The sequence below is a fragment of the Excalfactoria chinensis genome, chromosome 5, assembly GCF_039878825.1.
Source record: "Excalfactoria chinensis isolate bCotChi1 chromosome 5, bCotChi1.hap2, whole genome shotgun sequence".
Classification (NCBI taxonomy): Eukaryota; Metazoa; Chordata; class Aves; order Galliformes; family Phasianidae; genus Excalfactoria; species Excalfactoria chinensis.
Window position 1 is genome coordinate 49595053 of NC_092829.1, and position 23839 is coordinate 49618891.

A 23839-nucleotide genomic window follows, 5' to 3' on the forward strand; every position below is an offset into this window, starting at 1 on the left:
GCCCTACGTGGGTTCCAGTATGATATATTGAGCCTCATCACTTGGCAGAAAATAGCATCCAGCCTTTATAGTAACTGGAACTGTGTGCCCCTTTCTTAGTGTATTCAGTGGTATTGCTTTGTAACTTGCTGTGTTATAGATAATATTAGTAATAGTTTGACATAGTGTGTGATTTTCTGTGTTACCAATGCGGTCTCAAGAATTAGAATGTTAGGCATTCTCCAGGTTGTTGTGTGCTTCTTCTATTTTAGTAATAGATCAAATGTGTCTTAAACAGGATTTGATGTAATCAGTGCTAGAATCTATGGGGAAAGCTCTTTTAGTATATTAGTACTGTTCGGTTATGATGTTATTAGCCTATTAATGAGCCTTTCTTAATTTGCAAAGACAGAACCTGGAAAGGAATCCCAGGCAAAGGGATGATCCTGCATCCCAGAATGGATACTTTGCTTTTACCCCACTAATTAGAAGTTGTAAAACATGACCATGCATCACTGGAGACAAAGGCACACACGCTAATAGAGCTAAATTTGATAGCTCTGGGTGAGAGCACAGGAAAATTGTCTTTAATATCACTCAAAATAAAAAGGAACAGATTTTTACTTTTGCTACAAGTTGGGGTTATGGGATAAGTGGGTTTTTGTTTATCAATGTTGAGATATTTTCTCAGATGTTCACATATGACATAAATATTTTCTGTTTTAAAATATTTCTGTTTTTTAGGCAATTTGCTTTACTTTTGTCCACACTGCATTTAAATCACGATGCATAATAAAAGTATAGCGTGACGAACAGACAAAACAAAGACTACACCGTATCACTCAGTTACCCGAATGGACATTTGTACCCCAGTCAGCATTAAGTTAACGTGGGTTACCATTAAATAATACTCACGCCGAGTTGATAAAGCTGATAAAGCTTAGAGGGACAGAGGGCTCCACACTCAGTAACAGCAAGCAGATGAAAAATCCCTATGTTATGTTTGTAAAGCCTTTCGGTTTTGAAATCTACAGAGAGAAGCTCAGCACTTGGCTCAGTTTCTAATAGGCAGTGATTTCACTTGCCTTGTCACATGGGAATATATCAGGACGGAGCTGAACTTCCTATTACCCATCAGCTAGAAAAAATATATATTTTTCTTGCAGTAAAGCTGAGAGCAATACGTTGTCTCACCCGAATTTGCCTCCCGGTTAACATGAACAGATTGGACAGAAGGAATTCCAGGTGCCAGTTATGGCGATGAGAAAACCTGGTTTGTTCTCGGTTACGGTCAGAATTTTGGTTTCTCTCACTAGAAGCGTTTGACTTTTCATCAGGCAGCCTCATGATTTTCCTTTGAAGGCTTGAGAGCTGTTATTTTAACGTATCCAGAGTGATAGTGTATTACAGAACTGGGTTTGTTGATAGATTTAGTCGAAAGTTCTCAGCGTACCTTTGATGTGTTGAAGGGGATAAAAGAATTTCACAGCCTATTCAGTAACTATAGGTATCTGTGATGGGTTTCCGTGGCAAGATTTTGGGAGGAAGGGGAGCGGCAGGAGAGCGCTCTGTGAAATATCAGGGGACGGCTACAAGGATTAACGTCGTTTTCAGGCTGCTCTGCACCACACTTATCCCAGGACCTAGGTTAGTTTGTTAGCTGACCTGCTGGTGAAAAGTAAGAAAAGACAGAAAGAACTGTGTTGCGGTACAAGAAGGATTTTACAGAGCAGCAGCCTTCGATCGAGATAAGGACTTCACAGAGCAGCAGTTGCGGAGCGGGATAAACGGCACGAGAACCAAGGACACCTCTAGGAAAAAGATGAACGGCTCGCGGCTTTGAAGGGGGGTTTTAGGGTTGTTATTGCGGTAGCTTTCCTCCAATTAGCGCGTGTGATTTTCGGACGCCCTCGTCTGTCTGCTATCAAAGTATGGCTTTTCGGGCAATAAATGGACGCAGCTCTATGTACCCATATTGGTGTGTGAGTGTTTGTCCGAGCTTAAATTTGTCAAGGAGGGGATTCTGACTGTTCCCCATCGCCCTCCCTCCCACCCTCGGTGCCGAAAACGGGCCCTGCCGGGATTCGATGCGCGGCGCCGACCCCCCTCCACGCTGGCGAGAAGGGAAGTCGCGCCCCCCCGCTCGCCCCCGCCCTTCGCTCCGGCCCCGACGTCAGCCGCCCCCTGCGCTGCCGCTCCGGCCCCGACGCTGCCGGTGCCGCTGCCACCTCCCACCCCGCCCACGTCGTTCGCCCTGACGCCGCCTCTCTCCGCCGCGTCTACATCGCCTGTCGCTGCGCCTCTGCAGCCTGCACGGAACTTCGCTAAAGACAAGGATGGACCGGCCGCTCGAGCTTTCCTCCAAGAACGGGGGGTTCGACATACTACGGGCATTGCTGGACAAGCCAACAATGAGAGCATTTATCAAGCACTGAAATCCATTCTTATCATTAAACAAAAAAGTGGGAATATGGGAGACACAGCACAAGAAAAACTATGCAAGGCTTTGCTTGTGCTGAATGTTTTGGATCGTGATCATACAGACACAGCTCGTGTGGTTTGTCATTTTGGGGCCTCCCCAGCGCTCAAGGAACATCACAGAATGGATACTTCTCTTTTACCTCACTAATTGGAAGTTGTAAAATGTGACCCTGCATCACTTGAGACAAAGGCACACGCTAATAGAGCTAAATTTGATAGCTCTGGGTGAAAGCACAGGAAACTTGTCTTTAATATCACTCGAAATATAAAGGAACAGATTTTTATTTTCAATACAAGTTGGGGTTATGGGATAAGTGACTTTTGTTTTGTTTTGTTTTGTTTTGTTTTGTTTTGTTTTGATCAATGTTGAGATATTTTCTCACATGTTCGCATGTGACATAAATGTTTTCTGTTTTAAAATATTTCTGTTTTCAAGGCAATTTGATTTACTTTTGTCCACACAGGACTTCTCCGGGCATCCCGTGCCGGTTCCTCACCACCCGACTGAAAAATTTGTGTCTCCTAACATCTAACCTAAATCTCTTGTTGTTTAAAGCTATTCCACTTCATCTTGTCACTATGAGGCTGTAGAGGAAATGTCAAATCACATCTGGAAGCTGTGATTGAGCACCTGGTGGGAAGGCAGGGCTAACCCAGGGGAGCTCAGGTGCACGCAATACAGATGATTGACTGGAAGGGGTGGAGCCAGGATCCAACCCCCTCCCAGATCTCATTTAAGGTCTGGCAGCAGAGGTGAGAGTTTGTGGCCCAGTAGAGGTTTTGTGAAGGTAAGCGGCTTCTTTTCTTGGCTTCTGCATCTGTGGCAGCTCCCGTGTTTGGGCTCGCTCTGATTTGCTGCAGCCCAGGACTTTGTTGTGCTGCTCTTATTGCTGTGCTTTGTATCATGTTGTGGCATTACAAACACAGACCACATAAAAGGCTAGTCCCTCTCCTGTTTATAATCTCACTGCAAGTGCAAGGAGTCTGCAATGAGGCCTTTTTTCCTCTGAAATAAATAAACCCAGTTCCCTCAGCTTTTCCTGATAAAAGAGGTGCTGCAGCCCTTTGCTCATTCTCATGGCCTTTCTCCAGACCTACTGTGGCAGCTCCGCTTTATTTCTTACCATTATTTATTACCATTGGCCTTCTGGGTTCTAAGTAAGCACACACTGTTGGCTCACATTAAAGTTCTATTCCTCCAGAGCCCTCGAATGCTTCCCTGCAGGGCTGATCTCAGCGTGTCTTTTTTCCTGGTCTGTGGTTGTACCTAGGAAGGCCCTGACCAAGCGTGATGCTTGGCTGTGTTGAACCTCACTAGGTTCACAAGGGCTCACTTTTGAGGTGTGTCTAAATACCTTTGGAGGGTATCCCTCTCTTCTATTGTATGAACCGCAGCGCTCTGCTCGGTGTCATCGGGAATGTGTGTAGGGGGTGCTCAATCCTGCTATTTGTATCATTTGATATGATGTTGAAGAGCACAGATTCTAAGACAGGCCACTGGGGAAAACAGTTCATCACTGTCCCCCCCCCACCTGGACATACAGTTGTCTGCTCAGTGTCTGCTGAGCAGTTTCCCCTTGAAAACCCACTTTCTGAGCTTGGATTTTGGGGGGACTCTGCTGGGGCCAGGAGAACTCTCACACTCTTTGAAAGGCATCCTTAAGGAGTTCCTTTTATGTTCTTTTCTAACTCAGCATTTGAGAATATGTATATAGATGTGTTTTTTTTTCTTGTGTTCTTCTTGTCTGTTTCTGCAGGTGGGCCTTCTTAACAGTGTCAATCTTGGGTAGGATTAATTAAGATAAGGCTCCTCCTAGCCCAGAATGCATTGTGGCATTAATGGGTTTGGCTGCATACATGGGTCTCCACAACTGTCTTCCTCGGAGGTACCCACTGATGAAATAGATTTTCTTCATAAGAATTTGTTTAACCCATTCTCGTGTGCTTTTGCTATGCTAGACAAGTTTGTGGGGTCTCATCTCTGGGGAATCTTATTGAGAAGTGTATAGGAAACTGTTAATCACAGCCTGAACCTCTGATTAATCACATGAGGCAAGTGTTAGGTCAGCTATGGGAACACAGGTGGAGACGATTCAGCTCCACTGCACCTCTCCTAGTTTTCATGTACGGGCTGACCACCATTGAGGCAGCATCTCTTTTGGAGAGCTCTCCTTAGTGGTGTTTGTGTGACAAGCTTCAGCATTTTCCCTCTAGACCAAAGGCCTCAGAATTGGTGAGTTTTTTTCTATAGTTAATGTCTGGCTATCTATTTACCACCGTTTTTGTACAATTTGAACTGTACATTACTATTCTTGCATTATTCCACTGCACAAGAACGATAAGCAATTCAGCTTCCCTCAGGGAAGCAGTTCTGTCTGATGCTTATACTGCACTGTTATACTGCACTGTTATACTGCAGTATAACAGTTAGTTATACTGTAACCTGTAAGATTTGCATGACTGTAAGGGAACTGCAGAGTCAGGGCCCCAAGCACTTACTGAGCACCTGGAAGGAGAGACAGGGTCAGGCTCCGGAGCACAGATGAAAAGGATTCAGCTGAGGGGAGGCTCTACCTATCTTAAACCTCATTTAAAGGCTGACCGCCACTGAGGGAGGATCTCTTTCAGGAGATCCCTCTTTTGCAGAGTTCTTCTGTGAGCTTATGTCATCTTTGGAGACAGATGAACATTCTTCTTGTGTCATCTTTTGTGCAGCAGACCGGTGCAGTTACAAAGATGCATTCTAAAACATGCATTCTAAAACATTGCCCTTGCCTTACTTTTTCTCCTTCTGCTGCTGTTTTGTGCACGCATCGAGTCCTTAAGAACCTACAGACTGCTGAGAAAGCCTAAATCAGGTAAAGAAGTTTAAGACCTCTTATTGTCCTTGTAATGTTTTGTTTTTCTAATTAAAATAAATAAATAAATAAATAAAAATCTCCTTAGTTTGGCATTAATTGTGTAGATATGGGGGGGAAAGACATTGCTTCTCTTCTGGCTAACCCAGATTGGTGTGGAAGGGAGATGACTGTGGATGTAATTACCACAGGTCAGCATAGATAGTGGAAAAGGTTAATTTTTTTCTCAGTTGCTGCAGGCTTAGAACTCCACATATACAATTGTAGGACAAAGGTTAGATTTTTAAAGCTGCTTGCTGTCTAATGCCATTTGTTCTCACCAAGCTCAAGTGATTGGGGCTTTTGTTTCTGATTTATCATAAAAATAAACAAGAGAAAGGAAGTCCTTTGTTGTCTTTGCTGGCAGAGGGATACTATTGTACAGTCTGGCTTCCTGGTTAAAGTGAGAGGGCAGGGAGAGTTTGTACCTCTGTTTGTAAGGGAAGACAGTGGCAAGGACCAGTATGAATAGTGAAAGCTCTCTTATCAATGGAGGCACTCAGGAAATATATTATGACCCCACAGACAAGTGTGAAAGGGGGTGTTTCAGTGGGGTGTTTTCTTTGGCAAATTTAGGTCGTATAGCTGCAACCCATAGTTTTTGTTCAGCCATTATTGATAATAATAATGTATACAGAAAATGTAATCTGTATAACCACATTATTTTATTATGTATATATAAATTTATTTTAGTTATTTATTCTATAATATTTATTATTAAATAAATATTTAATAATTTTATATTATAATAGATATATTACTATAATATTATTATAGTATTATAATTCTTATGTACACATTATATACATAATAAGAGTATGCAGAAAATGTGATTTGTAAAATGACAGTGATTGTAAGAATGTTCAACTTCTGGGTAATTGAACAGATTTTATTCCATTCCACAATTAGAACAATACATCCATTAACTTCATGTATCTCATACATTCTTAGAACAATACATCCATTAACTTCAGCTATCTAATACATTCCAAGTCAGTTAGTGGCTGTTATATTAACAGAACAAAATAAGAAAAAAAAATATAAGGATTTCAGGAAGCATCCAAGGAAGGGTTCAAACTGCCTCTGTTCAACTTTGCTGAAAGGCAGTTTTGGCAAGGTGGGGTCCGCTTCTTTTTCCTGGTAGCTTTTCTGTTTGTTGGGTAAGAGGAAGTACAGGCTGGAGATAAAGAAAACCCTCACTCCAAAGAAGGTTGAAATATCAGAACAGGCTTCCCTGAGGCAGCAGTCATAGCCCAATGTTGACACAGTTTACAAAGCATTTGGATGCAGCTCTCACGTAGAGCAGTTGAAGTCAGGGCAATCTCACGCAGAGGTAGGAATCGCATGTCCCTTCCAACCAGGTCAGCTTTCTGATTCTGTAAACAAAAAGACATTTAATTGAGTTAGTGGATTTGTTTATCCATAAACTTACTCTCTGTAATATACATTTTAGGCATCCCTATGTAAAATAATTCCTCCTCCCCCCCCATTATGTTTATCACAGAGAGCAACACCTCAATTGCCTACAAACATCATACGGAACTAGTGAGTGAAATTATCCAATAACTCATCAAGACTCTGTTGCAGTCAAGTCATTACAGTTTGAGTTATGTATAATGCTGCTGCCCTATTTTCTCTCCTGGATTACCCACACGTTTCACTTTAGTGTCAGCAGAAATAGATCCTTAACTGATTGCAAGTGAAACCAATTAATAATTGGAGACTTGTATAAAGATATAAATGCTCATGTGTAGTATATTCTTGTATGGCAGAACTGCAGTGCAGTTCCATTACTTTTGTTAAAGTGTACAGTGCAGAGCATGATGCATTTGTATAGTTAATGTTAATGCTGAGTCTCTGTTTGGGACAAACGTTCACATGAACTAACTTACATGTTGGACTTACAGGGTCACGCAGTGAAGCACCAGCTCAGTTAACCTAGTGAGAAAGCAGAGATTATTCTTAGTGAGCTCATCTTAAAAATGGACAGCAGGAAGTTTTTTTATTTTCTTTGTTTATTTGAAAACAAGGCAGTCACTGCTACACCAAAGTCAGGAGCACACAGGCACCTGTGAGCTCAAGAAACATTTCCATTTGTAAATACAGCTACAACAATCCAATACAAACACTGGCACCACAGTTGGCCATTTCACTCTGCACAAAGCAAGTCTGATGCACAGTATCTCTGCCATAGGTATCCTGTAAAAATGTTTGTTATTGATTTAAGTCTCCCTTTTTCTTTTACAGAACATGCAATGCCAAATAGCAGATCGCTTAAGGGATCAGTTTTCTTCCTCTTCACGTTCCCCAAGATCAAAACCTTCAGCAGCAAAGAAGCCGGGCCAAAGCACGGAAATAGAGCATCCTTTTTTCTTTCCTTCTTTTGAGGTAAGCACTGATTTCCTGTTAAGTCAGAGACAGGCAGGTATCCGCTTCACTGCAAAGCCTCAAGTTGCTAAGTCTAGTCTTTCTGCTATATAAGCCCAGTCTTTCTGCTACAGGGCAGATAGTCTTGCCATCCCAGATGCCACACGCAGCGCAGATCAGTGGCTCCCACTGCAGAAAGTCTTGCTAAAAAGCTTTCACAAGCCAATAATTCTGCAAAAGGGATTTATCACCTGCTTCCCAAACCACAGAAATAAGCTTAGTTACCAGTATTTTAGAGGTACGCATTGAAATGAGGAGAACAGAATTCTATCCTGAAGTTCTCCTTGACAGTTATGCTCAAGTAAGAAGAAGCAGGAGACACACTATTAAGGGCAAGCTACCTTTTCATTATTTAAATTCAGATATTTTAAAAGTCCCCCATCTTGCAATTTGTGACACTTTACAGGGGGCACATTAGTACAAACTGAGTAAAACTCTGCCCACAAAGAGATAGTTTTCTATACTTAATATGTAATTGATATATAATTATTAAATAAATTATTATAATGCATATAACATGCTATATGAAGTATAGTATATATACTAATTGATAAATAATTGATATAAATAATTGGCCTCAGAGAGCTCTCACAACAGCTTTCACAAGCATTTCCATTTATTTGCCTGTTAGGTTTTATTTTTCCTCCCTAAGAGGAAATGACAATAACGTTACAGAGAACAGAGCAGCCACTTCCCTCCTCAGTAACCACTCAGTCTACCTAGATTATTGATACTGTAAAACCATTCATAGCACATACAGGACTGATGCCTGTGGCACGCATCTCAGTGTATTCCACCTTCAGCCCCTTAACCAAACTTCTGTAAACAGGAAATCCCCATAGACCCCCTTAGGCACAGAGCAAGTGTTGTTTCAAAAAGATCTTACCTGAGGCTTGAATTAAACCAAGTCTTCTTCTTCAGCAGGACCCAGAACGCAGCTCCTCCTCACTTGAGATCCTTCCCTCAAGATCAAGAGCACCACCACCACAAAGGAGCCACCCCGGCTCCCAAGGAAGAGACCCCTTCACCAGGGAGGGGCTCTTCCGCACACACCCCACTCAGAGGGTGGCCCCAAGGGGACAAGGGAGGGACCCCGAGGGGCAGGGCCCAAGTGGGGACTCAGGGGGCAGCCCCCAAGGGGGCAGGGGAGGAGCTCCAAGGGGGCAGGGGTGGCCCCAAGGGGGCAGGGGCTCCAAGGGGGCAGGGGAGGGGCACAGGGGAGGGAGGGGCCCCGAGGGGGCGGAGTCGGCCCCCGAGGGGGCAGGGGGCCCGCCAAAAAAAAAAAACTATCTGCCACTATGTTTCACCCACCGTCCCGCCCAAAAAAAAAATTATATCTTTTTAAAGATAGTGCAAAACCGGGTCTCCAGCATTATTAGAAAGGGGGAGAACACAGCCCACACTAAGTGACCAGAGCAGTCACCCAGTGTGAGCTGTGTTCTCCCCCCTCAAAGTCAAAGCAACACAGAAAAAAACCAAGACAAAAAACCACAAAAATCACCAAGTGAAAACACCAAAAAACACAAAAAAAGACAAAAAACCCACAAAAATCACCAAGTGAAAACACCAAAAAACACACAAAAAAAGACAAAAAACCCACAAAAATCACCAAGTGAAAACACCAAAAACCACAAAAAAACCAAGACAAAAAACCACAAAAAAAATCACCAAGTGAAAACACCAAAAACCACAAAAAAAGCACCCACTAACTAACCGACAGTGCTCTAAACACAACATCACCCGACAAAAAGTCCCCAACACCAAAAGCAACGCACTAAACAAACAAGGACACACTCACCTCGCTCCGTGCAGCTGCTCCGATCCAATGCCACCTCTGCTCCTCGAACTGCTTCTGATGAACCGCTGCGACAGCCGGGTCGCGGGGCTCACCCGCCCTCCATCCAAATGCTCTGCTGCGCTGCTCACCCTGCCAAAAAAGAATAAAGACAAGCCTTAAACAACCCCAGCAAAGAGGACTCAAACTCCCCAAACAGCCCATTACTCACCACACCGTGACACCCGGGGACGTGACGCCGGCTCTTCTTCCCTCCCTCGCTGAAGGCTGCGCTCCTTTGGGCTCTCCGTCCTTCCTCGTCCGCCTTGCCTGTAACAAACGGCACAAAAAACGACGTACCGACCTCTCGAGGGCTCGCTTCTGCCCGCTTCCTCGGCGGACATAGGCGTAGCCCAGTAAGCTCTAGAGAAAGAATGCTCAGGGGATACCTTAGGGCTCTCTTACCACATCTCCAAGGTGCTTATCCTGACGACCGCAATACTCTCTTCTCCCTGCTGAAAGAAGGACAAAAAAGCCCACGGTTGCCACTCGATACCTTTAGCCTGGAAATTAGGAAACGCTTCTTGACCCAAAGGGGAGTTAAACGCTGAAATAGGCTCCCCGGGAGAAAGTCGCCTCCGCGTCCTGGGATGTCTTGAGGAGCCCTTTGGATGTGGTGATTCCAGAGAAGATTCAGCTGAGCCTTGTAGACGCCTATGCTTAAGCTGCCGCTGGAAACGACGGTCTTGGACATCTCTTCCCACCTCGGCGCCTCTAGGATTCACCAGCCTTTTACCTACGGGATCTTTAACCGGCTCCTCCGCACCTCGGAGGAAATCGTCCTTCCTCCGGGACTCTCGCTTCTGACGAACCCGAGGAACCGTCTCGGCAGCCGCTGCTGAACCTTAGAAGGGCTTCTTCACCTCTGCCTTCTCTCATCCCCTATTTCACAGGTGACAGTCCTGATAGCGACACACCCGCACGTTCCCTAGCCTCTGTTTTGCTGTTAGCGATCTTGCAAGCTTCGGTTAGCCGTCTCCTTCCCCCCACAAAGGGGATCCTGAACTGGCTGTCACCTCCTTTTTCCTCTTTGAGATGACGCCCGTCTCCTGCCGTAGTTGCTCTTTTTCTTATTCTTGAGAACGCACCCTGATGAAAACAAAGAGAGGAAGGCGTGACGGTCGAGAACAGCTGGCGGAACCCCTTGGGCCTGCAATAGGAGACAACTTGTTTCAGCAGTCCGTGCGTGGCGACGGCCCCGAACGGCTCCTCGGCTCTCGCCGCCTCCACGGTCCCATTCATACCCGGACAACTCACCGTTTCGAGCTTACCTTCACCGGGAGACGTCCCACCGTAACCTGAAACAAAACAGCAGAACACAGAGAGAACGTTACAATAAAACCCAATCGCAAATTCCCGTAAAAAAGCAGCCCCTCGCCATGCTTCGCAGCCCCCAAACCTGACGGAGAAGCGGAGCCCACGCCGACTACCATCTCCTATGGAATCCCGGATCCCTCTGATGGCTCCCTACGGCCTCCGGAGGAGCTTAAGAGGCGTAGCGGGAGGACCCGCCCCCGGCTGCGAACCAGTCGCGGCTGCGCCGCCCCCGCGGCACCTGGGAGTCGTTACCTCGTTAGAGCCGGGCGGGGGTTTGACAGCTCGACACGCGGACTTCCGATCTGCACTAAAGATCTGAACCGCATTGTCAAGTTTGTTGTCCACTTCTGCACACCTCGTTGTGAGGCTCATTAATAAGTGAAATAGTCGTGCCTCGTTCAAACGACTCGCTTTGCGTCTCATCACGCCCTTCCAAAGAACGTCCCCGGCATTAACGCTTTCCAGCGGCCTCTGCTCCGTGCTGTCTCTACTCCCCTTTCCTTCCCCCATTCATAAAAAGAAAAAAAAAAAAAAAAAAACAAAAAAAAAACTTTGGACCCGACCCAGAAAACGTGATTGAAGGCAGCATTGAAAACATGGCAGCGGGGATGTGACGGATTCCCCGGTGGGTTTGCGATGCGCTACAGAAAATTGCTGGCCGGTAAAATGTGAAGCGTGGCTTTGCGAGCGGTTCCGTGCGGTGTCGCTTGGGATTGCGCTCGTGTGTCGCGAACATCAGCTGGAATGATTTGGGTGAGACTTCACTTATCTCCAGTAAAGGACACGGGTACTCTGTAAAGACTGCTCTAATCAAAGGCACTTTCAATGGCAGTTCCGTTCTTAATTGAAACTCCTGAAAGTTGGACTCCGCTCATTTTCATGTCTTACGATGGTAGAAGTGTGAATGTTTTTATTGCACGCTGTTACACGTATATTTTACACGGCCATCGGCAGCATCAAACGGAAGAGAAGGGAGATCTGAACGTGCAGAGTGAGGGGTCAGATCCCGCCGAGGAAAAGCAAAGTTACTGCCCAGCTACCTGTTCCTTAGATCAAACCGGCCGTCTGCTCGGCTACGTTTCAGAGTGAGACTTGTGAGTTAATAGATTTTATGAAAAGAAGAAGCGCTTCCTAATGCCAGGACCCTGATATTTATTCTAACGAAGAAAATAGAAACTAAACATGATATTTCACTCCATCTGGACGAAATCCATCCATCTGCACAGTCGTCACTTGGAAAGCGAGCTGAAGGTCTCTCGCTTGCATATTTCATTTCTTTTAACTGCCTCTTTTTACGAAGCGGCGCCGTCAGAGCGCTCCGTCACAGCTCTAAACGAACGGCCTGAACGAACGGGGGTGCTCGGCGGAGGTGGACGAAGCGGGCGCTGCCGTACGGGTTCCGCGCCCCGCTCGGCTTGAGCGACCCGCGTTTCGTGAACTCGGGTGAGACGGCACAGCGCGGGGCCGGTTCCGATAACCCGTGGCAAGTTATTTCCGACGAGCTGCCGCTGTTTCTCACTTCTAGCAACGGGGTGCAAAAGGAACACCGGAACACACGGGCCCCGCTCGTGGGGCAGGGCACGGCCGGCCGAGCGCGGCGCGGAAGCGGCCCGGCGGCTGCGGCCGCTCCCTCCGCCCTAGCCGGGGCTGCGCTGACTCCTAGCGGGGCTCCCGGCCCCCCGCGGCTCAGCGCCGCCGCCCGACGCTCTCCCTCCGGCCCAGCTCGGCCCGACCCCCCCCCCGGCTCGCTCCCCCCCCCGGCCCGACCCCAACCCCGGTTCTCCCCCCCGCCCCGACTCGCCCCCCCCCTCCGACTGCTGACGGCTTTCCTGGCCGCGATCGGCCCGCGTCAGCCGTAACGAATGAGTTTGGCCCCGTTTTCACAATGTCATCTAAATTCACCTTGTCCCAAACACGCAGCCTCGTAAGGTACGTGACAGGTGATGAAAAGATGGAACGAAAAACAAAACTGTAAAACAGGACTAGTGCTGATTCGGTAGTACCCAAACTGCATCCTGACACAGCCGGGAAACGGTTGGCAAACTCCAGATGCTCTCTGCAACTGCGATTTCAGACACGTTTTCGGCAGGGCTTTCTCCCCTCCCCGTGACAACAGACACGCGTTCACATTTAACAACTAATTGATTTATTTAACAATACAAATTTTTTGCTACTGCGTATTTTAGCAGAGAGAACTTGAGAAACAAAATTAGCTTTTGTTTTATTCCTTTTTAAAGTTTAAATGTTTACACAAAAACAACCTTTACTTCAGTCAATCGCACACACACAAAGTACATTAAAAAAATAACAGAATCACGACAAACCAACAAAAACAAACAAACAAACAAACAAAAAACCACAGAAAAAGGATGAGAATTCAGCGTAAAGGATCCAACTGCAAGGAAGGCGAGATGGGGCAACGTGGATGAGGCATCGTGTTCATTACACCTCAGTAGCTGAAGTTATTAGTACAATACAAAAACAAAATACATTGCAGTTAGAATTAAAACCTGTCTCTTTATATACATATACATACATACATATATATATACCATATTATTTCATGATATAAATATCTGTAAATTCTGTAGGCAACATAATTAACACATGAAATATATAGTTTGCTCTTCGCTGGAAAGTCACTGGAGTGGCGTACGAGCGCTGTGCGGCACAGCGGTGCGCTACTGGACAGCGGTGAGCAGACCGCGGACGTCCAGCCTGGATGCGATAGCCCCTTGTCTCTTTGCCGACCTGTGCTATCTCTCACACGTTCGACGACACGGTGAGAAACTCTGGTTGCCGTCAGCAGTGATTTCCAGCGCTTCGTTTCCTGGCGTTAGTCTGTTACCCGGCTTAGGCGTAGTCACCTGCCAGATCCACCGTTTCTCATTCCCTGTTGCACTTTATAACCTGAAGTCTAAAGTTATCTTGTAGTTATCAGAGAGACTGGCTTCAAGGTGGAGATATTTGGGATACGCGGTTCTTCAAGATGCCTTCAGGAATCTGTAGAAATATTTAAAGTAGGGAGGACAATTTATGATCAAACCTTGTGATACAAAAAAAGGGGATCTATATAGCAATGGCTAACTTCAGATTCAATCCTTAGCAGTTTTTCTATTGCTTTATTATTAAAACCTAACATTCATTTTTCGTATGTTAAGTGAGCAGAGCATCCTTCTGACAGAATGTTACAGCTATGTTACCTTCGACAACAGCAGGTAGTAAAGGGGAAAGTAAACTTTAAAATCAGGTGTAATTTTTAAAAATCATTTAAAGGGATCAAATCTCTTTGTATAATGGATACTGTGACTGGCAACCGACAGAAGTTACATTATAAAACTGTCGGTGACTCCGCTGTCTGCGCTAAACAGCTGTATCTTCATTACTTACAGATGATACAAAATTTCCAAGCCAGAAGGTGAAAAGGGGAAGGAGACAAGTAGTCTAAAAGTTTTACAACTTGCATTTTCACTAACAAAGGTTCAATTCCCCACAGCTGTTATTTTTTATTTTTTTATTTGTTTGTTTTTTGTTTGTATTTTTAGGTTCTGTTGAACCCAGCTCAAAAGAGGCAAATCTGAAGCCAAAGAATGACACCTGCTCCCGAAATCAAACAGCCTGACTTACACAAAACCTACCCCAAAGGTAATTCAATTCAATGGCTGTCAAGGCCTGTCTGAAAGTTACCGCTTTCACTTTGATCAGTGGTTGCACTCATCACTGACAGCCATGTCACAAATGATCCTTATTGCTCATTCATCTACTATTTCTTTGCTTAACAGTGCAACACACAGCAGAAGACAATGTTCATCAGTTCCCCTGAGGCTCCGTGATAAGTTATCATTTGTTCACTTTCCTTTTATAACTCTGGAGATTCCTAATTGATGAAAAATCCTGCTTTGTCATTGCCCCCCTACTCTGCTCTCTCCAGTTGGCTAGTGCTTTACTTCACAAGAAGCGTGTGCGGTGCTCACAGATAGTTTTGTTACGCTTCCCGGGACAGTCCGTGGAAAGTTGGAAAAGCATATTCCAATGTCAAGAAGAAGTGTAGAAAGAGTAAAGAAATCTCCCAGAGCGATGGCACGGCTCATTTCAGGAGGCTTTCTTTTAGTTATGAAATACTTACTGAGACGCAATCTGATTCCTCGAATGGCAGGCGGACCTTAACTGTACTAGTCGAGGAGAACCGGCCCCCTGATTCGGTGCGTGTGTACTGGGTACAGTTATCATATGGTGCTTTATAATTCATTCCAACCTGAAAAACAACAGGAAGAATAAATAAATCATAGCATAATAAGATAGCACAAACAGAATAATGCAATAGTAAAGCAGACCCCGGTAGAAGGGCTGGGATGTCCAAATCAATCTGACGGTGCCGAGATGTTTATTTCCCATCTACTGAGCTCACTCGCTATCAGACTTCACAAAATCCCTTTTCTGGTCACCTACGTGGAAACAAACACGAGCTGGTGGCAGAATAAATCTAGAGGTATGAACAGAAATGCTAAGAGACACCACAGAATATATCTGGTAATATAGGTGGAATTAAATATAAACAAAAGAAAAGTAATTCTACAGTATTTCAGACTTTTTTGTTAACAGATGGAAGAAAAACAAATAGTTTGAAAGAGGAAAATACTCTTTGTAATAGAGGTTAATGGATAAAAGCAGAACCTCCTCACAGTGACCACCTTTCAAGCGGAAGCATAATAATTGTGCATTAGCACGAGAGAAGCCAATTGCAACAAAACTTTTCAAGGAAAGAAAGGATGACGCAGAAGAGATGCAGAGCTCGAGAGCTACCAGAGGACAAATATCACATAAGACAGCCACTGTGTGAGACGGTGTCATTAACTGCTCAGAGCAATAGCAGGAAGTAATAAATGCAAACTGTCAGCTCACATCTATGCAATGCTAAGCTGAGAAGACCTAGCATATTACCCGGGTGCATTAGTGAGGTGCACTACATGCACTACAGCAGCTATGATGCTTCCAATTTCTACCCAGGCAAATTTGTAACAAGCGTTAGTACAGTTACATGGCTCGCTCAAACTATTTAGCCCTGTATCTTCCGGGCAAGATAATGACTCTGCTTCCAGTAATGGAGCAATATAATGTGAAGCCATCTCACTTATCTGTGCAAAAGCAGTATTACACAATGTCACCGCCCCCTACAAATTCCTTCTCTCTGCTGTGTGCCAGGAAGAGGGAGTGACATGATTTCCTTTCCTGACAGAGATAAATTATTTTCAAGATAGCAGTGTCTGCAAGATGCGCTCAGCGAAGAGAGTGGCCACATAAACTTTGACATTTACTTTGGAAATACAGATATTTTCTAATCTCATGTCATTCAGAACTGATTCAATATTCATGACATTTCCCGCCCCCTCATTAAACATTCATTCAGTATCATTCAATATACATGACTTTCCCAACCCACTCATTAAATATTCATTCAGTACTCATTCAATAATCATGACTTTTCCCGCCCACTCATTGAATATTCATTCAGTACTCATTGGATATTCATGACGTTTCCCACCCACGCATTAAGTATTCATTCAATACTCATTCAACATTCATGACTATTCCCACCCACTCATTGAATATTCATCCTGTTCTCATTCAATATTCATGACCTTTCCCACCCACTCATTAAACATTCATTGAGTACTCATTCAATAAACATGACTTTTCCCGCCCACTCATTGAATATTCATTCAATACTCATTCGATATTCATGGATTTTCCCACCCACTCATTAAATATTCATCCTGCTCTCATTCAATATTCATGACTTTCCCCACCCACTCATTAAATATTCATTCAATACTCATTCAATATTCATGACTTTTCCCGCCCACTCATTAAACATTCATCGAGTACTAATTCAATATTCATGACATTTCCCGCCCACACATTGAATATTCATTCAATACTCATTCAATATTCATGACGTCTCCCACCCACTCATTAAATATTCATCCTGTTCTCATTCAATATTCATGACTTTTCCCACCCACTCATTAAACATTCATTGAGTACTCATTCAATATTCATGACTTTTCCCGCCCACTCATTGAATATTCATTCAACACTCATTCGATATTCATGACGTTTCCCACCCACTCATTAAATATTCATTCGGTACTCATTCAATATTCATGACTTTTCCCGCCCACTCATTAAATATTCATTCGGTACTCATTCAATATTCATGACTTTTCCCGCCCACTCATTAAATATTCATTCGGTACTCATTCAATATTCATGACGTCTCCCACCCACTCATTCAATATTCATTCAATACTCATTCAATATTCATGGCTATTTTTTTTCCCACTCATTCAATATTCATTCAGTTCATTCATTCACAGCGTTATAGCCACGTTCTTTAAAGTTCCAAAGATACTGCCCTAAGTTAATGTTGACCAGGAATTGCCTGATATCAGTGCCACCGCCTGTAGCTGACATGATGGCAGCTTCATTCCAAATATTCCCCGACAACCACGTGGAAGTAGTCAGGATAATTGCATTGTCAATAGCAACAGAACTCTCTTCATTTGTTGTCAGCCAGCCAACAGAAAGCACCAGTTTCTCAGAGATAATTCTTTGAGGCTCTTTAGTTCAAACTGTTATTTTGTTGTTCTTGTGGTTGTTTTTTAAAGACAGCAAACCTACAGAAAATAAAAACAAAATTAGAAACAAACAAACGAGAAATATCACTGTATAAAAAGGCTTGATTTCACATTAGTCTTGGATAAAATTCTGAAAAGCTCCTTGCCTTTTGCACAGTAATTTAACACTATCTTAACTATGAAAACTTCAAATGGGTTAAACGGCATAACCTCTCCCTCCTTGTATAATCAGCTCTATAAAGAAGACGACTTAAACAGCAAGCTGAAAGTAAAGGTATTACATATACCTTATTATCCAAAATATTCTCTTAAAAAACAAAAACAAAAACAAAAAAAAAAAAACGCTACTTATTATCTAGAATTGAACTACTTCTGTGCTGTATCATTAACTCCACTGAAGGATAAAACCTCTTCTGGTATGATTTCTTTAATGCATTTGAATAACTAAATCATTATTTTGACTTTAAAATAGATATAACAAAAAAACAAAACACAATCTTCACATTTACACCATGTACGTGTGATGGCATGATAGGAGGAAAAAGTGAAATTGAACAAAGCGAATTTTTTTCTCTGAAATGTATATAAAAATCATAGATTGTATATATATGTATTTATGTGTGTGTATACGTATATCAGAGCACTATTCTTATGTAAGTTTCGTTATTTATAACACCTCTCTGCAGTCTTAAGAATGTATCCAACTTCAGTCCTTGGGCCGTATCTTTATCAGCTTCGATTTCTGTTCACAATGTTTCCGAGCAGCAACACGCCATCTTCAGTAAGAAAGGTTCCTTCACAGACTTCAAGCATCAGAATTTCCTCGAGCTTTTCATATAAACCCCTTCACAAAACATAAAGCTCAACGCTACTGCCCCTCACCCACCTCTATACTCCTGAAAAATATGTATACAAAGACATTTTATGTCTAAAAGTTGAACCTATCTTCTTAGCATGGGGTAACTGCTACAGAAATGACTAAGGCAAGCAAAAAAAAAAAATAAATAAATAAAAAAGAATAGGCAGAAACTGTTTGTGTCTCAGTGCATCATACACTCATTAAGACAAAAAAAAGAGTACACGTACTCAAGCATAAGAAAAAAAAAGTTCAGTGCTAGCATTTCAAACTAAGTAATTCAAAATTGATGTTGAAATTGATTATCTCAGCAGTTTCCATCTTCCTTGGTTTCGTGGTGTTGTTTAGGGTCTTTGACCCAGAGGTGTTAACGTGGATTTTCACTCAGTGTCATTCTTTCAATCCTTCCACCTTCAGCGATGACAAAAAGTCACTTAGGTAAACACTTACACTTTTCTGTACCTAAGTACTGTGTTTCCTACATGCAGTGTCTCTGCCCCCACCTTATGCCGGAACACCTCCAGTTCTGTTTCTTCAGGAACTCAAACAACCGCATATTATCAGTTACTTGGATCCATCTCTATACAAACCACAACACACTGGATTATCTTCTATACAAACTCTGCTTCCAAATTTGTACAACATTATTTCTTTTTGCGGCACATTTCACAACATAGTACACAGCAGACCTACAAAGGAAAAAGGTGCTTGTTGAGAACCACAAAATGACAGCAATGCTAGGAGGTGAAGGCCAAGGCCATTCTTCATTTGAGCAGTCATCTCCAGCTGAAGCCCTTTTAAAGAAAACAGGCAACTCTGACCTACCAATACAGCTCGTTAAGTAGAGAGTTCACTGTCATCTGTTGTTGTATCGGTGAAGAGGATTCTGTTTATTTTGGTATAACTGCTCTCAGATGATGCTGCAAGTAACATAAAACTAATGAAATCCACAAACAGGTGTGTGCTTATATCACAGGCCAGAGAATAAATAGCACATCATTTATGCTCCGGTGTTTTAGCCTCAAAAAGCATACAGAAAAAATTGGAACCCAACGATCACCTCACCCAAAATGGGACGCTATTTAAAAGTAATGACAACCATTGAAAAAGAACGCATTGGCCCAGTCTTTAACTGTCACAATTGCAGGGTTTTTAGGAAGATTTTATAACCCCTTTTTAAGCTCTTCCCAATCCTGGACAATATGGCTATTTTCACAGAGCGTATCCCACACGGCTATCTGGCATCTAGCTGTTGGACCTTTCCACACATATCTACCCCAAGACCAAAACTGGTAATAACAATGCTATCAGTCTTGTTAGTTGTTATTTTTACTGCGTTACATTGCAACGGTTTGCAATCTGGCTGGACTTATGTGCTCAAGAAGTATCAGATATTCCAGCTGTATACGTCCTGCCTCAATAGACAGTTGTCCACCGTACATATTCCAGACGCTACGAGAGAGTCCCTTATATCAAAACCACCAGTTGGTCCCTCCCTGCTTTATTGTCAAATTTTACATTTTCCAGATAATTCTCAAGATAACGAATGGGATACACTCCGTTACAGCAGTAAAAACTTCTCGTTACGACGTGGAAAACTCTGTGTGAGCATTAGTTGTATATAGGTTACAATGCTTTCCCACTTACATATACAATTTATTCATCTATTCAAGGAGAAGCTAAAGGTTAAAATATTAATTTTAAAAAAAATAAGCATATAAAAAAAACTTTCCATTCATTCCTTTTAACTCTCATCTTTTAAAAGTTTTCCTGTGGCAGCAGTTCCCAGGCCTCAGGAGTAGTGGATGCCTTTACCAGTGTGTAGTGAGTCCATCCTTTCTCAGCTGTCCTCACAGCTGTTTCAGTCATTAGAAGTACTTGGAACCGTCCTTCCCAGTCAGGTTGCAGCTTTGTCTCCTTCTTCATCTGGATTAGGATCCAGTCCCCGACAATTATTTCTACATCATCCTGCTCTATAAGGATGGGCCTGGTATTTCTGGGATCTTTGGAGTGAGAGTCAATGTACCCCTTTTGCCTCCAATACAGTAAACACTGTATGAGATATTAAAACTGGTATACTTTGGCCCGTGTAGATTTACAGGCTTCTTGAATATAGAGCACCAGTGCAGCCACCGCACTCACGCACCCTGGCCATCCCTTATTTCCTTCAAACTTTTTGGAGCTTTATGATCAGTCCGTAGCTGTGTGTCCACATTCGACACCATCCTGTCATTCTTGGGAACGTATGGAGTTCCTTGGCAATTTGCAGCTCAGGGGTTTGGCAGATGGGTTCTTTCCTGGCGGTCCTTAAGGCTCAAAGTCCAGCTGTAATCCCATATCCCAAATATGTCACTTGCCGTTAGAGTTATTTGTGCTTTCTGTAGACCAAGAAACTCAGCAAACTCACAGTTCATTACACAGTTCTTTTCTTGTCACGGCATCCACTTGCTGCAGTAAAGTTCCACCCTGGGATGAAGGATCCCAGGCCTCAAGCTCACGAGTTGACCGGTACTCAAAAATCATTAAGCTGTTCTCACAACCCTGGGTAACACTGTCCAGGTAAACTGGACATTAGGACATCCCTCTATTAGGGCTTTTTTATTCAAAAGCAAATAACCGGGCAGAAGAGACATCCACCAAATCCAGAAGGTAAACTCCACCTATTCATTCCTTAACCGGGTTAATAAAGTGCACAGACTTGCCACCACTGAGTGTGTGCATTCAACAGTTCTATTACTTGCCCTCAAGTCTTGTTCCAAACTATAGCACTTGCTATCAAAACATTTTGCAAAATTGGAATCCAAACTCCAAAAAGTTACCTATTATTTCTTTTATCCTGCTGCAGTTACATATCCTCAAAGGGCACCGCTTTACCCTGTCTGGGCGAGCTCTTGCTTTTAATTTCTATTTAGGGCTTCACATTTGGCTCTGTTGCCCACACCCCTAAGTATATCATAGTTGAGATTGCTGTGACTCCTGGGGGTACAGCATTGTTTATCCCAGTTTGTGTTAAAGCCAGACTTACAATTCTTAATCGGTCAATATTGTTGGACTCTTAGCTCCAGTTTTATTAAATTTCTTGCCATAGTAACCTGCCAGGTACAAGAACTCCTGTATTCCTACTTGTTTTCCTAGCTTATATTTAATAAATCTAATAATAATAATAATAATAATGATACCTTTTCTTGTTGGGCAGTATCTTCTACTACTGTTACAAAACCATCTACGAGTGCAAAGAAGAATACCATATCCACCAGAAAATAAACCACTCCATCCTGCTTCCCTACATGCAGTTTCCCGTTGCAGTTTGCACACTGCTTTCCTTCCAGCGGGGCAGAGCCCTCCCTGGGCTCTTCAAGCCCCTACCCACCCCCATCTTCCTGAGGGGATCTCTGGGTCCTACGACTCTATTCTAGCACAAAACAGTAACAGCTGTTATTATTCCCAATTCCCTTTCTATCTGCTTGTCAGTTTTTGTTGTTGTTGTTTGTTTGTTTTCATATCATTCTCCTCCTCTCTTCAGCCCTGACATCCCCGTTATACCTTGCCAGTCCTTGCTTCCTTCAGCCTGTGTTTGTCCCAAAGTTCCTCACTTTCCAAACTCTCATCATTACGTAAACTACTAACATCCTATTTCAGTTTCAGCTCCTTCTCTCCAGAGGTGTCCAGCGCTAACACTGGGATTTCAGCTTTCCTACATCTCTGCACACGAAGGCTATTCTCACTTCCATTGCCCCCTTCCCCTCCACCTCCCCCTTTGCTGTTTACAGCAGCAGTCTCCATCCCTTCAGTTCCTTGGGCTGTTCCACCCATATCTTTATGGCCTTATTTCATGTTTTTCTCGATTCCCAATTTCATCTTTATTCCCTAGTTTTAATATAGCATTCTCAAAAAGTGGTATTGTTATCCTGGTTCTCTCTACCCCTGCTATCTTTAAGCTCTCATTTATTAATTTGAGTCTTAACGCCTCATGGGCCAGCAATGAACGAGCTGCCCCCGTATCAACTAAAGGCACAACTTCTTCCCCCTCAGGTCCTGCTTTCATATTTACCAGAGGCTCCTGGTGGGACCCAAGTTTTGAAAGCCCCAGAAATTGATCTAATTGTTCTGCTGCTCTTATAAGACCCTCAATTAAAGATTTCATTTCCTTCTTAAAATTTCTAATTTCTCCACTAGTGAGTGGGGAGTTTACATGGCACATTTATCCTTGTCCCAGTGGGACCTCCCATAAGGGGTACACCGAGGTGCTGGTACAGCTGGTGTTTGGGAAAGGAAAATTTCTGATATCCCTTTTACATTGCTTTAATTCTCTCCTGAGCCCAACATGCCCCCCTTCCTGTTAAATGACCCTATGTGCTTTACCATTTTCTCTTGCTGGGGCAGTGCCTGTCTCCCTTTGTGCAACACTGGGGTTATATGGGGGGGTAGACTCTCTAGAGAGTACCATTGATTAGTTCCCTTTTCTAATTCCTCTCCTTCCTGGTCTGGAACTTATTTTTGTTGTTTTTACTAGTAACAGGCTGATTTCTAGTATCCAACAGGCAGCACATTCTGATTCTTTCTTTGAAAAGCACTTTTCTTCTTTAGGTATAAATTCAAGATCTGACAAACCCAACCTTCATCAGATCCACCTTTTGGCCAAAATATTGATTTTACCCTGTATTGTGTCTCTAGGCCGTATCTGTACACAGTATTTAAGCATCTTGTTCCTATCCTTGTTCCTGGTTTTGGGATCATTCTTCCAACTCTGAAGCATCTTTCCTAAGGGGCTATCTTTGGGCACAGTGTTAGGGACCCTCTTACCCTGTTCTATGGAGCTGCTATTACCCATCCCTCCGGAGTGCTACTGTGAACTACCCAGCTCTCAGGTTACCACACTCCGACTCTCGGATTAAATAGGGGTGTACTGCTGGCACTTTGTCAAGCGCTCAGGGTACCGTACACCACCAGCTCCCGCCCGAGACTCTCTCTTTCAGCGCCACAGCCGCTTCGTCCGTCTCCGGCCGCGCCCCTCGCGGGACAACGGAACCGCGGATCGGGACTCCGCACTCGCTTCGCACTAAAAGTGCGTCTCAGCCACACACATTCAAGAGTCGCAACCCAAGATAAGAATTAAATTCCCTTACCTTGATTCGTGCACCGAGTTTCCGGGTCTGCAAGGGTTAACACCTGTGCCTGCCTAGCCCTTTGGCTTTTACGGAGTTTGTAACAATCTCTATTTCCTTTCAGCTGTCCTGAGAAGTCACCTCACCACCCAGACGGGATCGCTAAAATCAGCGGAGTGCACTTATACTGTCCAGAGCAGTGGGGACACCCCAAGAAGCGATAACGAACCCAGACGAGCCCCCAAATTGTTGGAAATATCCTCAGTTTTTGGTCAGGACGGTATCTCTGATAAAAGCAGTTTTTA

At 43.7% G+C, this 23839-nt stretch overlaps 1 long non-coding RNA gene across 1 annotated transcript; it reads right to left on the reverse strand.

Moving 5' to 3' along the window:
* Positions 1-13202: 13202 nt before the first annotated feature.
* LOC140253386 (uncharacterized) lies at positions 13203-17593 on the reverse strand. The gene is made up of 3 exons (XR_011903841.1): positions 17351-17593; positions 15062-15190; positions 13203-13938 (listed from the first exon to the last, which is right to left on the reverse strand). It is a non-coding gene; the product is annotated as an uncharacterized lncRNA (long non-coding RNA).
* Positions 17594-23839: the final 6246 nt, after the last annotated feature.